The sequence below is a fragment of the Nicotiana tomentosiformis genome, chromosome 3 (assembly GCF_000390325.3).
Source record: "Nicotiana tomentosiformis chromosome 3, ASM39032v3, whole genome shotgun sequence".
Lineage (NCBI taxonomy): Eukaryota > Viridiplantae > Streptophyta > Magnoliopsida > Solanales > Solanaceae > Nicotiana > Nicotiana tomentosiformis.
This window is the reverse complement of record NC_090814.1, coordinates 96,503,193-96,509,192: the sequence shown is the minus strand read 5'-3', so window position 1 is coordinate 96,509,192 and position 6,000 is coordinate 96,503,193.

The following is a 6,000-nucleotide window of genomic DNA, read 5'->3' as shown; positions in this document are numbered from 1 at the left end:
CGACCGCATAGAACAAAGCTCAACAACCCCCAATTAACCCTACGCGATCGCGGATATACCCACGCGATCGCATAGAACAAAATCTCCACTATCCAGCTAAGCCTACGTGATCGCAGAAAAGTTCATGCGATCGCGTATAAGGAAACCAGATACAGACATCAGAAAATTCCAGCAAAATTCCAAGTCCAAAAATTGATCAGTTAACCGTCCGAAACTCACCCGAGGCTCCCGGGACCTCAACCTAATACACCAACAAGTCCTAAAACATCATACGAACTTAGTCGAGCCCTCAAATCACATCAAACAACATCAAAAATACAAATCGCACTCCAATTCAAGCCTAATGAAAAACTAACAATTTCCAACTTCTACCTTCAATGCCGAAACATATCAAATCAAGTCCGATTGACCTTAAATTTTGCACACAAGTCATAAATAACATAATGGAGGTATTTCAATTTTCAAAATCAGATTCCGGCCCCGATATCAAAAAGTCAACTCCCTGGTCAAACTTCCAAACTTAATTTTCTATTTTAGCCATTTCAAGCCTAATTTAGCTACGGGCTTCCAAATAATTTTCCGTACATGCCCCTAAGTCCACAATCACCATACAAAGCTATTTTCATCAAAACTCTATTCCGACGTCGTTTACACATAAGTCAACATCCGGTCACTATTTCAACCTAAGCTTTAAGCCTTGGATTTTATTCTTCCAAACTAACTCCGAAATACCTTAAAAATCAAAACCAAAAATTCAAACAAGTCATAATACATCGTATGAAGGTATTCAAGACTTCAAATAGTAGAAAGGAGCATAAATGCCCAACCGGTCGGGTCGTTACAGAATGGGTCCATATTCACCATATATATCTTCCAGAATTCAATGAACTTAGTCCCAACCTTAGCTAGTATAATCAATCTATGCTTGAATAATGTTCTAGTTCTTCAATATATGCTTATCATAATACTCAATTAGCTCATCATACTTAAATCGGATGCCAATATCCGTTATACCGACTTATAACTTATTTGCACTTAAAAACTTCAAGCTTATGATTTGGAGGTCCGTTAGCTCAGTTAGGTGATTTTGGACTTAGGAGCGCATCCGTAATATGATTTTGAGGTCCGTAGTAGAATTAGGCTTGAATTAGCGAAAGTTAGAATTTTGGAGATTTTGGCCGGCAGTGAAAATTTTGATATCAGGGTCGGATTGGATTTTTGGAAGTTGGAATAGGCTCTTGGTGTCATATTTGACTTGTGTGTAAAGTTTGAGGTCAATCGTACATGGTTTAGTAGGTTTCGGCGTCGTTTGGGGAATTTGGCAGTTTAGAAGTTCTTTAGGCTTGAATCCGAGTGTAATTGGTGTTTTGATGTTGTCTTGAGTGATTCGAATGTTCGACTAAGTTCGCATGGGATTATATGACTTGTTGGTATGATAGGTTGAGGTCTCGGAGGCCTCAGGGTGATTTCGGGTGGTTAACTGCTTGATGGGAGTTAAGGAAATGCAACTGAAGCTGCTGCTACTGGTGTAACCGCACCTGCGGAGTGGGAACCGCAGGTGCGAGTCCGCAGAAGCGAAGAAGGAGCCGCAGATGCGGCCAAGAAGGAGCTGGGCAGGAGCCGCAAGTGCGAAGGATGACCGCATGTGTGATGGATTCCCGCACTTGCAATAGGCGCATATGCGATCTTGGGGTCGCATGAGCGAGGCCAGGATTTTTAAGTGAAATCCGCACTTGCGATGGAATTTCCATAGGTGTGGCATTGCATAAGCAACAAGAAGACTGCAGGTGCGGTATTTCTGGGCAGAAAAACACCAGCTCGAGGTTTGGACTTTCATTTTCGATTTTGGACTTGAGAAGCTCGGGAGAGAGGCGATTTTTTGAGGATTTTCAAGGAAAACATTGGGGTAAGTAATTCTAACCCGGATTGGTCTAAATTTCGTGAATCTATGGATTTCTCCATCATCTAATTAGGGATTTGAGTTGTAAATTTGGGGAAAAGTGGTAGAAACTTCATAGGCTAAAATTTTGAGTTTTGGAAGGTGATTCGAGGTTGGATTCAAGTAATTCCTGTATGGTTGGACTCGTGAGTGGATGGGTATTCATATTTTGTGACTTTTGTCGGATTTCGAGACGTGGGCCAAGGGCCGGTTTGAGCCTATTTCGGATTTTTACTTATAATTTTGTGTTTCTCTTGTGGAATTGATTCTTTTAGCCTACATTAATTATATTGTACTGCTTTTGGCTAGATTCTGGGCGTTTAGAGATTGATTCGAGGGGCAAGGGTATTGCGGAGTAGGATTTCTGCGCGCTTGAGGTAAGTAACAGTTTTAAATCTGGTTTTGAGGGTATGAAACCCCAAGGATTGGTATAATGTGAATATTTGAAGGTGATGCACATGCTAGGTGACTGGCGTGTAAGCGTGCACCGTGAGGGATTGTGACTTGGTCCGTCCCGTGAGATTGTAAAGTCGAATAGCCATTGTTATCACTTGTTTTTCATTGCCTTTGAGCAATTGACCGCCTTTCATGTTAGAAACCATGCTTAGGCCTTATGATATCATTGTTGGGACCTGCAACGATTGTATACTTGTTGAATTGACTGCTAATTGCTGTCTTGTACTCAGTCACGGTCTTACTTGTGTGTTATATTTCTGTTCCCTCTCATTTCTTGTTGATACTTGTTGTATTCTCCATTTGGGCCGATTATTATGATATACTTAGTGAGCCCGAGGGGCTGGAGAGGTTAGTGACTGCTATAGGTCCTGAGTGCCGAGCTGTGAACTATGTGAGGGTATATGGATCGGGTTGCATGTCGCAACGAGCCTTATGCCTATTTATGGACTGTGGATCGGGTTGCACGCCGCAACTAGCCTTATGGCTATTTATGGACTGTGGATTGGGTTGCACGCCGCAACGAGCCTTATGGCTACTTATATGATTGGGTCGGGCTGTACGCAACAACGATATAGCGCTTGGGCTGGAAGGAGCCCCCTCCGGAGTCTGTACACCCCTAGTGAGCGCAGGTACCTATTGAAAGTGTGTATTGAGGGCTGAGAACCGAGAGTTTGAGCTGCTGAGATGAGTTGAGTGACTGCTGCCTTGAGAGGCTGTACTTGCTTTTATTTATTGTTGTACTTAGTTGCTACCTGATGTTGTTGTGAAATTTCTGGAAGATTCTTATCTGTTTTACTTGGGCTCGAACTGATTTGACTTATACCACCGGATTTGAAAGCATGTTCACTCTTTACTGAAAGCTTTTGAAATGATATGTATTATTATAGTTTGTCACTACTTCTCAGTTCCTTATTTAATTCTGTTACTTGCTGAGTTGGTTGTACTCATGCTACAACCTTCACTTCATGTGCAGATCCAGGTGTGTACGGTTCTGGCGGTCACTGAGTTCATGCACAGGTTGATTATCGGAGACTTACGAGGTAGCTGTCGGCGTCTACAGTCCTTATTTATCATTTCTTATTATCCTTTTCTCTCTTGTATTGGCATTTGGCACATACTGTAGTAGACTCTGATTCTAGATTGGTTAGTAGATGCTCATGTCATAGTGAAACCCCGATGTCGGGCTATTGTTTTTTCGCACTTATGTTTTATTTGGGTTTTACCCCCGCTTTTATGAAAAACTCCGGTTATTTTAAATGTTTTAATTCATTTATGTTAAATTTTGAAAGTGTTTTGGAAAGGTCGACTTGCCTAGTATCACGATATGCGCCATCACGACGGGTTAGGTTTTGGGTCGTGACAAGTTGGCATCAGAGCCTAGGTTACATAGGTCTCATGAGTCATGAACAGGTTTAGTAGAGTCTTGTGGATCGGTACGGAGACGTATGTACTTATCTTCAAGAGGCTGCAGAATCCTTAGGAAACTCCACATTCTTGAATTCTTGTTGTGCAAATCTGTTGATTCTAGTAACTAAACATTTGTTATTTCATTCTCTCACAGATAGTGAGGACTCGTACTACTGGGCAGGATGGATAGCCACCAGTACCACCAGCCAGGGTCGCGAGAGGCCAAGGTCGCGGTAGGGGCAGAGGTACAGCCCGCACAACAGCTGGGGCAGTACCTGCAGATCCACCAGTTGCCCAGATCAGGACCAGATTCCAGTTGTTGATGCACCAGCTCAGGCACCACATGTGCCTATTGTGATTCCAGGCCTTCAGGAGGCCTTAGCTCAGATTTTGACAGCGTGTACCAGTCTTGCTCAGGCGGTCTCTGTTCCGGCCACAACAGCCACTTCTTATACCGGGGGAGGTGCTCAGACTCCCGCTGCCCGCACACTAGAGTAGGTGGTATAGAGATTCCAAACATCGGGGGCACCACCAGCCCAGTCGGTTGCAGCTGCTCCGGACTATGTGGTTCTTGATATGCCTGAGGATAAGCAACGTAGATTAAAGAGGTTTGGGAGACTCCAGCCTCCATCTTTCAGTGGTACCAAGGGAGAGGATGCATGAGGTTTCTTGGACAGATGTCGGAGGATACTCCGTACAACAGGTATTCTAGAGGCTAGTGTGGTCTCGTTCACTACTTTTCAGTTATCTGGGGCTGCCTTCAGTTGGTGGGAGGCTTACGAGAGGCTTAGGCCAGTCAGTGCAACACCCCTTACCTGGCAGCAGTTCTTCGGTCTATTCCTGGAGAAGTTCGTGCCACATTCCCGCAGAGAGGAGCTGCGCAGGCAGTTCGAGCAACTTCATCAGGGTGATATGTCTGTGACGCAGTATGAGATGGGATTCTCGGATTTGGCCCGTCATGCTATCTGGTTGGTTCACACAGATAGGGAGAGGATCAGGAGGTTTATAGATGACCTCACTTTTTAGCTGCGATTGCTTATGACCAGAGAGAGAGTGTCTGGTGCTACTTTTGATGAGGTTGTCGAGATTGCGCGTCAGATTGAGATGGTTCGCAGTCAGGAGAGGGTTGAGAGGGAGGCCAAGAGGCCTGGTGGACATGGTGGATTTAGCGGTATTCCTTATGGGGGATATTCCACCACGGTAGGGGTCGTCCTTTCAGACATGCTCAGATGGCTTGCCCAGTCCACCGTGGTGCATCATCTGGCCATAGTTCACACAGTTATTAGCAGGTCCAATCATCTCTCAGTGCCATCCCAACTCAGAGTTCGTTCCGTGCTTCATCAGGTTAGGGCTCGTCTATGTGAGGTCCTTCCACCAGTCATCCCGGTGCTCGGGGATCCCTTCAGTCCCCAGCATCAGCACCGGGGAGTTTCTATGAGTGTGGAGAGTTTGGCTACATCAGGAGACATTGTCCCCACCTTACGGGAGGTCCGGCTTAGTAGAGGAGCCAGTCTACGACATTAGCACCAGTCTCTTCACCACCCACTCAGTTAACTCGGGGTGGAGCTCAGTCAGTTAGGGGTCGCCCGAGAGGGGGAGGCAGATCAGGAGGTGGCCAAGCCCGTTTATATGCCCTCCCTTCCAGACCAGATTCCATTGCTTCAGATGCTGTGATTACAGGTATTGTCTCAGCTTGCCACAGAGATGCCTCTGTATTATTTGACCCTGGTCCCACTTATTCATATGTTTCCTCGTATTTCGCTCATTTTATGGATATGCCCCGTGAGTCTTTAGTTTTATCTATTCATGTATCTACTCCTATACGCGATACTATTATTGTGGACCACGTATATCGGTCATGTGTGGTGACTATTGGGGGTCTGGAGACCAGAGTGGATCTTTTGCTGCTAAGTATGGTTGATTTTGATATGATGTTGGGTATGTAGTGGTTATCTCCATGTCATGTTATTCTAGATTATCATGCTAATACTGTGACGTTAGCGATGCCGGGGTTGCCGAGGGTTGAGTGGAGCGGTTCTATAGACTATGTTCCCAGTAGAGTGATCTCAAAATTGAAGGCGCATCGGATGGTTTAGAAGGGTTGTCTATCCTATTTGGCTTTTGTGAGGGATGTTTGTGTAGAGACTCCTGCCATTTATTCTGTCCCGGTGGTGCGTGATTTTTCGGATGTGTTTCCT